Source organism: Nannospalax galili, unplaced genomic scaffold (assembly GCF_000622305.1).
Source record: "Nannospalax galili isolate Female #2095 unplaced genomic scaffold, S.galili_v1.0 scaffold3993, whole genome shotgun sequence".
NCBI lineage: Eukaryota > Metazoa > Chordata > Mammalia > Rodentia > Spalacidae > Nannospalax > Nannospalax galili.
In genome coordinates, this window is record NW_008332657.1 from 3,783 (window position 1) to 13,321 (window position 9,539).

The following is a 9,539-nucleotide window of genomic DNA, read 5'->3' on the forward strand; positions in this document are numbered from 1 at the left end:
GTATTTTTCACTATTATAAAGTTTACATTGTGTTGATTAAATTTTTGAGATCAAATTGAAAATGATGCAAAAATGAAACAGAAAGATCAAAACCAAAACTATAACAAGCACTAACTTAAAAAATACATAATAAAGGCTTACATTAAAAGAACCTTTCCTATTTCTTCTTAAAATAGATAAACAAACTGATGGTTAACATACTACAACCTTGAAATTTTACACAAACCTTCATTATCCAAAAGAATTGCAAACACCATAGAAAAAAGCAGAAAACAAACCTTTTGAAAGCTTTGTTTCTTCTACCACTTTGGTCAGATGCCCCTGGACGATCAGCTTCTCTGCCAAAGAAAATAAACGTTACTATCCAAGCCCAAACACAGGCGCATTTCCCTGAGTGGAGCAGTGTAACACATTCCATGACCAAATTTAAAAATGATACATTACTCCTACAACCAAGCTTAAACAAAAAGCTGGAACCTGGAAGAGGAACTAGGGGAACTCGGACTTTTTAAAGCAATTAAATTAGTGCAGAAAATTGAGAGTAAGAAAACAATTTGCCTTCTATTTTCATTAGATTTCACTCTATTGTAAAGTCTATACCTTTTTATAAAGGAATCAGAGGAAACAAACAATGCAACCTCCTTAAAATCACAGACATCGAAGTGAAATAAAGGAATTCTGAGAAAGCATTTTGCTGAAAGAATAATTATGCCAGACCAATAGTCTACTTTTCCTTCTTGATAATTCAGAAGAAGTGACTACATAACATATTTCAGGAAAATGAATGATTTTTAGAAGAGCTAACTACTTAAATAAAAAAGTAATGCTGTGTTCTACAGAGAATTCTCTGTAAGAACACAATGTACCTTCACAGTCTGTGCAAGGTTGTGTGCTACATTTTGCTGTGGCAGATAACATATCTATTCTGCATATCCCATCTTTAACCCTATGTGCCAGCTGATTTTCTTCAATCTGTGACTGAATCAGTTCTGTGACTCTACAACCAACTGCGATTTGGTGCACCTCCACAGTCACTGAAATCACATAAACATCATCAGAACCTCTTGGCTGCCTGCGTCCAAGGTTCCTTTTCATTTCTTATGAGTCGTTTATCTCTGACTTCCTTAAAAACAAAGATAGGTTCTTATGTGCGTGGGTGTGGGGAGATGTACTGGGGACTAAACCTAGAGCTTAGTACAGAAAAGGCAAACACATAGCACCGAGTGATATTCTCAGCCCGCTTTTTGCTTTTTGAGACAGGGTCTCATTAAGCTGCCTATGCTGGCTTGTATCTCTGTTAGGCCAGGCAGACGAACTTGCAAACCTCGTCCTTCAGCCACCCAAGTAGCTGGAACTATAGGCCTGTGTCATGGGGTCCAGCTCACATTTAGATTATTTTGAAAGGCATTAGTCCTACTAGATATAAATTACAACCTGTTCTCTATTTTTCTCCATTCCTGAAATTCACTTTCTCTGAGCAATAACTTTGAACTTTTAGCCATTTTTTCTAATACTTATATTCCTTTGTATTATTTCCTTATTTATTTAGGCTTTTTGAGACAGGTCTCACTCTGGCGCCCAAGATGTACTGGAACTCACAACCCTTCTATCGCACCTTCTGTGTTCCATATGATGATATTAACAAGCATGGACTGCACCACCATGCCTACCCACTACATTACATTTTAGAATAATACACACAATCAAATTTTTTCTGATTTTAGGCATTCATTAAAAATTGCTTATACATGATTATGCTCTTATATTTTATTAATATCATCCTCAGAAGGGTAACATTTTGCCAAACTGTAACTAATATTTTTGGGGGCTTGTTTTGTTTTGTTCAAAACAGTATCTCCTCCCTGTAGCCCAAGGTGGCCTGGAACTCACTATGTAGACCAGGCTGGCCTCAATACCACCTGCCTCTGCCTCCTGAGTGCTAGAATTAAAGTTATGCACCTCTGTGCCTGGCTCTATAATTAATATTTTACTGAATAATTATTTCTTTTTAAATACTTTTTATTTATTGTTTTTATTTCTTATGTGCATGAATGTATTGTTTGCATTAAGTGCACTTGTGTCATGCACTACCTGAGGAGGTCAGAAGGAGGCATCAGATCCCCCTGGAAATGGAGTTACAGATGGTTGTCAGCCACCATGTGTGTGCTGGGAGTCAAATCCAGATCCTCTGGAAGAGCAGTTAATGCTCTTAACCACTAAGCCATCTCTCTAGCACCTTGACGAATTATTTCACATGTGAGTTGTATAATATGCTATATTTCTTTCCTTATACAATATTAGGTATTTCAGGAGTTTATAGCACCTCAGGTTTTAGTTTACAAAATTTTTATATATCTATTTTGCAGACTAAGTTCTCACAGAAACATAAAATTCTTGATATTATTATACATACAAGCCATCTATCCGGGTGTATACCTCCAACCGTTCCTTCACCTAGGGTTTTTTAAAGACAGGGTCTTTAAAAAACAGTCTCACTTCCAACTCTGAATCCTCTGGCCCCAACCTCCCAAATGCTAGTAATACAGAATGCTCAACTATGCCTGGCTTTTCTTAGTCTTTGAATTTTACTGCTTTAGTCTCAACTGTGTCCTATGTAAACTTCCTTGACCTTGCAATCCTAAATCATCATCTCGTTTTACTCCCTTGTTTTATCAAAACATTTTCTCATAATTTCCTGAAAGGAGTGGACAGAGGGTAAATGTTTTGGAACTTTGTTTCTCTGAAATATTAGTATCCTGCCCTGATATTTATTTGATAGTCTGATGAGACACACAATTCTACAAGAAATAATTTTCCACCAGAATTTCTAAAGCACTGTTGTTTCCTAGCTTCCACTTCAGTGAGTCTAATGACAATCAGACTCCTGCTCCTCTGTACGCATGTTAAAATTTTGTGGTACTCAACAATAACTGATCTGCCTGTCCTTTCTGAGTACTGGGAGGATTATATATCCTAATTCCCTAGCACTGAAAAAGGTCCCTAAGACTTACGGTAGCCAGGGTCAAAGCATTTAAGAAAGAATAGGTGTTTTCTACCACTCTCCTCACACCCCCAGAATAGGGGTTGTGAGAATCATGTTTTGAGATAGCAACATCATGGTAAAATTGGATTAACCTTTATTCCTGAATAATGATATGGCATAGAGTGTTCTCACCACCAAAGACATGCAGCATGAGTAAAAATAAATGCATGAGTGACAAATGCTTGTCAAATTAAGTCATTAAGAGTTCCTTGTCTGGAAAGTAGGAGGGAAGGAAAGAGGAAAAACAAAAGATTCGAAGGTTTATTTACTGACATATTATAATTTGGCTTGCTATGACTAATATAATATGATACCATCATTTTTCCCCTCTCTGGAAATTTCCAGAATCTCTTTATCCTTAGAGTTCTTAAATATTCTCTTCCCCAACCCGCATAGTGAGGACTGGACCCATGGCACTCTACCACTGAGCTACGTATCCCCAGTCCAGCTGTTTTTCTGTTCTTTTTTCAATTAGGGGAAATTCACATGAAACAATCATTCTGAAGGCTCAATTCCATAACAGTTAGTACTATCGAAATCTCTAAGTAGCTCTAAAACATTTTTATCACCCAAAGGAGGCCCTATAATCATTAAACATTTACTCCCTAATCTCCCTCCCCAGGCCTTGGTAGATTCTGATTAGTTTTCTGTCATGATGGATATACTTACTCTAGATATTTCACACAAATGGAAAAACACAGCTTATGACATTTGGTGTATTATTTAGTTTGTGTTCTTTCAAAATACATTGTGTTTGCTGGGGAGGTAGCTCAGTGGTAGAACACTTGCCTATAAAAAAAATGTATTGCGTTGAGCATTGAGTATATCTTTTGTTTTGATTTTTTGTTTTTGTTTTGAGACAGGTTCTCCCCATAACCATGGCTGGCCTAGAACTTGCTATGTAGACCAGGCTGGCCTCCATCTTACAGAGATCTGCCTGCCTCTACTTCCCGAGTGCTGCGATTTAAAGGAATGCACAACCACTCCCGGCTTTGAGCGTTTCAATTTATAATACAGACTTTCAATACCTTTCAATTTGGGAGCACTATATTCTATTTTACTGATGAATTCTTTCTCTCTCCTGCAACTCCACTCCCCCACTACACTTGAACTTATTATTCACATGCTACATCTTCAAGATAAATCCTTAATTTTTGAAAAACTTTCCTTTTTTTCTTTAAAAAAAAAAACAGAAATTATTATTTTTACTTTCTGGAATATTTGCTTTCTTCTTTTAACCTTCTACTGACTTAAAAGAATTTGGTATCGCTGGGCGTGGTGGCTTATGCCTTTAATCCCAGCACTTGGGAGGCAGAGGCAGACAGGTCTTTGTGGGTTTGAGGCCAGCCTGGTCTACATAGTGAGTTCCAGGACAGCTGGGGCTACAGGGAACCCTGTCTCAAAAAAGACATTTAAAAAAAAAAAAAAAAAAAAGAATTTGTTATCACAATTTTACTTACCAAAAATCTTACTTGCATGCCACACCTTGTTTAAAATAATATCATGTTTGCCTTGTTTCCTTTGTTAAATATCTATCTTTTCAGAACAAGAATACATTTCTTAAAAAACTTTCCTCTTGGTTTTTTTTTTGGTTTGGTTTTAGTTGGTTTGTTGTTGTTGTAGTTTTTCCCCTGAATCACATTTTTTCGTTGTTGTTCTCTTCATGTTCAAGGTGAGGCAATAAAATCTAGGCCATTCAGAGGAAACCTTTACGTGTCAGTTTCGGTATCTGTATTCTTATATAAACTTAGTCTTGCTTTGAAAACACTACCATGAACTCCTCTTCTGAGCGGTACTACTGCATTCGGTATCCCCGAGCTATAGATTTATCTTGCTTTATGTTTTGTTTTTACTCCCTTCAGCCCATTAGAAAACAGAACAGAACCCCAACTCTCTTACAGCTAATTTATCTTTTAGTCTATTCCAAGTGATTTGCTGTAGTCTTCTCTCCCATTTTCTCTGTCCTTGTCACCCTGTATCTTTAGTAAGTCTTTTGTTATAAATGGTTCACTCATACTTAATCAGTTTACAACTCCCTCTTTGAAACGCTTTACTTCCAGGGCACCACCTGTTCCCTCCCATGCCCTGCTCACTCCTCCCTTCTGGGCCTCTCCCTGCCTTCTTCTTCCTTCACTATAATCTAAAGGTGTGTTAGTCTTAAAAAAAATTATGCTAATGACAAAAAATCCTTTTTTCACAACTTTAACTGCTAGCATTTGAATAATTTCTAAATGCTGATAGCAAGTCTAACACACTCTCTGTTTAGTTCCCAGAACCTTCCTCTATTTTTCAGATATCTTCAACCAGAAATCCCACAGAGACTTAATCTCATCATGTCTAAAGCTGAATTTCCATTCTCCTCCTTTCTCCTAAATGATTGTGCTATCCCTCCCTCTTCTCTGAGCTTCCCTTGTCCTTATATCTCTGATAGGATTCTGCAACTGCTCAATATGTCTCTACGTTCTTCAAGACACTGAACTACTTGGAGGAATGTAATAAATCTGCCAAATATTAACTGTGTACCAGGATTACAGGATAAATGTGATAATGCAGAAATTTAGCTTATTAGAATGAGGAGCTATCTTATTAATAACTCCCAACACAAATATGACACATAGTAGGAATTCACAGCTGCCTAATTATATGAATGTAATTTTTCTGGTCTTTCTCAAATACATTGATGATAGGAGTACCAATTGTTTTAAAAATTATAAACACCTATCAAGAAATTTTACATTACTGCTCAAAACTCTCAGCTTTGAGAAATCTTTTCTTTAAAAATTACTACTACAATGCATATAATACGAAGAGATGAAAACCAGATCCCTGCTTCTGACCCTACCTTTCCCTCCAAGCCCCAATCAGAGATTCAAAGAATTTTCATGCAACATAACTTCAGATCTTGAAAAAGCTATAATGGGACACAAGTGAAAAAGAAAAGTCTTTCTTTTTAAAGACATACTTGGTGTTTTTGGTGTTTGGGGTGTGGGTGTGTGTGTGTGGGTGTGTCTGTGTGTGTTACTCTAGAGAGATTATTATTCCTCTTTCTGCCCTTCTTCCTCCTCCTCCTCCTCTTTTCCTTGAGATGGGGTCTCATTATATAGGCCACATTGGCCTAGAACTTGTAATCCTCCTGTTTCGGCATCTTCAGTGCTAGAATTACAGGCATGTACCACCACACCTGGCTATTTTCTTCCATTTTTAAGCCAGAGGTATTTATTGTGAAAAGTAACACGTACAAGTATACAGACTAACTTTTATTAAGTGAATTTCTGTGTGACTACAGGCCAACTTAAGAAACAGAACCTTCCTACCAATCTCCGAAGCCCTTCAGATCCTCCTTTCTAGTCAAAACCTCTCTCCCCTACAAAGGTAACTACTACCTGACTTTTATAATACTTACTCTTATATTTACTTATTGTATTCCTTCCTCCTTCCTTTTTGGTGTATATATGTACGTGTTCATGTCTGGGTATGCATGCACATGTATGAACATGCATGTGGGGTCCAGAGATCAACACTGGGTGCCTTCCTCAATTGCCCACCAACTTATTTTTGAAGCAAGGTCTCTCACGGAACCTTGAGCTCATTGATTCGGCTACACAGGGTGACCACCAAGCCCAGGATCTTCCTATCTCTGCCTCTCCAGCCCTGGGGTTAAGGGTGCCATTAGGGCCAGCTTTTTACATTGATGATGCTAGGAATCAAAACTCAGGTGCTCACATGTGTGCAGCAATCACTTTATCAACTGAGTCATCTCCCAAACCTAATTTCACATTTCTTTCATGACACAATCCAAGTACATATGAATAAATATCGGCTACACAGGGTGCCCACCAAGCCCAGGATCTTCCTATCTCTGCCTCTCCAGCCCTGGGGTTAAGGGTGCCATTAGGGCCAGCTTTTTACATTGATGATGCTAGGAATGGAACCTCAGGTGCTCACATGTGTGCAGCAATCACTTTATCAACTGAGCCATCTCCCAAGCCTAACTTCACATTTCTTTCATGACACAATCCAAGTACATATGAATAAATATAATTCGAATAGTTTTTTAACATTCTATAAATTGAATACTACAGCGTGTGTACTTATTTATCAGGTTTCTTTCACCCATGATCATAGTGTATTTATTACTTGTACTAAATTAGATCTTCTGGGTTGTTTGTAGTTTTGAACTAGTCTGCTGCTATGAACATTCTTGAATTTGCAGCTGACATATAATGCTTGGGCATTTCTGTAGGGAACTTACTCTAGGGTATAGAAATGACAGTACAATAATTTTGACTGCACTAAGAACCATCATCAAAGCATTTGGTTTAGCCAGAAAATGTAGGATAATAAAGTTGCAAAAAACTACTAAAACTTCCAAAAACTATACAGAAGAGAACTAAGCTTATTTCTTAGCTCATAGGAATAACTTATAAAATAATTGTACTACTTTGGGGCACAAAATAAGAATGAGGAACAAAGTACTCAAAAAAAGACTAAAAAGAGCTCAGGAGTGCCATGATTAGATTGAATTCTTAAAGCTAAAGACCCATTTTCCTTAAATGTCAAGGACAGCTAATCAAAATGCTAACGCATAGTATAAAAACAAACAGGGATCCTAAATAAACCAAAGGTACAGAGGACAGGTGAATGTAGGAGAAATAGGCAATCTACTCTGTAACTGCCAACCTGAAAACTATTTCTAAATCTAAAAGTTGAGTTTCATTCAAGAAATAATGCTATGTCTACTACATCAAAATAATGTGCTTGAGACTAAATTTTATAAGTTGCATACACACAAGCAATTATGTAAATGGCATGCACACTTGTAATTAAAAGGTAAGACAACCCTAGATTGTAATAAAATAGTACGCTAACATGAAAAAATAAAACTGGCTCTCAATGTTAAGTGACTGTGGGGAAAGACAGAGGAAAACAGGTTACTCTGATAGAAAAAAAGTTTCTGGGGCTGGAGAGATGGCTCAGCGGTTAAGAGCACTGGCTGCACAGAGCCTAGGTTTGATTCTCAGGACCCACATGGTAGCTAACAATCATCTTGTAACTCCACTTCCAAAGGATCCAACACCCTCTTCTGACCTCCACGGGCATTGCAGAACATGAGTGTACTTACACATATGCAGACAGTACACATAAAATAAAAATAATAAATAACATTTTTTAAAAAGGCTTTGCTAACACTTCTGCACATTCCCACACATTTTCTACTAGCTAACAAGTATTTCTATGTGCCAGGCCCTATAAAGCACTGAGCAAATAGAGTCTCACCTAATTTTCGTAATAATCGGAAGTAGGTACCACCAGTCTCATCTTGCAAATGAAGGACCTGAACTTTAAAGAGGTTAATTTGCCAAAAATCATATTGCCAGTGAAAAAACAAACCGGGATTCACATGTAGATCCCTCTCATCCAATTATAGCACTATAAATCTAAAAGTTGAGCAATAGCAAAAATCAAGATATGATCAAGATATGATCAAGATATGATCAAAGTAAGAAATTACAATTAGTGTTCAACAACAAGATAGGAACTAATCTTCTTCATAGTCTAGCAACTCACTAAGAGAAACACGGCTCTGGAACTTCATAGATGGGGCTCCGTGTTCCAACTTTAATAATGCAGGCATTCACAAGGTTATTATTCATTTCTGGTGAAGTAAAATTAGTTAAAGAAATTCCTGCTATAGGAGATATTCCTTTCATAAAAAGAGTTCCAGAAGATATTTGTTCTAAAACTAGAGGAAATAAAAACAAGAAAGGGAGAAATATATTTAGAATTCAAAGACAAAATAACAAACTGAAATGGACTGATCTCAAAAATAGAAACATCTTTTCTAAAAAGGAACCATCTACATACCAGAACACTACTGGAATGAGTTTATGGCTATCATCCTTCTGTAGTTATACTAGGAGAAAATCTGCTAAAAAATGGTAAACAGTTGGCCACTTGGGAAAATGAGAGGTACTGTAAACAGCCCTTTAATGTAGCCTAAATCTGACACACCTAGAACAAAGAAATAAAAAGTCAGCAGTATCAAGTTTACACTCAGTGTTTTCCTGTAGAGATAAACTAAGTAAATAGTCAAATTTATTTATTCTTTACCATAAATAAACTGCTTTGGTTCAGAGAAATGAAAACTTTTTTGTTTGTTTGTTTTTTTGGTCTTTTGGAGACAGGGTCTCCCTGTAGTCCCAGCTGACCTGAACTCACTATGTACTCCAGGCTGGCCTTGAACTCACAACAATCCACTGGCCTCTGTTGGGATTAAAGGCATGCTCCCCGACGCCTGGCTCTGAGCTTAGAAATTTTATGTCATAGGTCTCTAAATCTGTTTCATTCACATACATGAATTTGGTTACTCGATCAACTTACTTCAACAGTGAGTGAAAAGATGAATGGTAAAGGGTGGAGAATCTAAGAAGATGGAGACTTAGGATTATCCCATGAGGATAGGGAAAGACTGGGTTCTCTAGGCGGCTGCCTACCC

General features: G+C 37.2%; 1 long non-coding RNA gene across 1 annotated transcript; it reads right to left on the bottom strand.

The window, feature by feature from the left end:
* Positions 1-278: 278 nt before the first annotated feature.
* On the bottom strand, positions 279-9,010 carry LOC115069384. Its single transcript, XR_003848669.1, has 3 exons — positions 8,909-9,010; positions 8,612-8,780; positions 279-338 (listed from the first exon to the last, which is right to left on the bottom strand). It is a non-coding gene; the product is annotated as an uncharacterized LOC115069384 (long non-coding RNA).
* Positions 9,011-9,539: the final 529 nt, after the last annotated feature.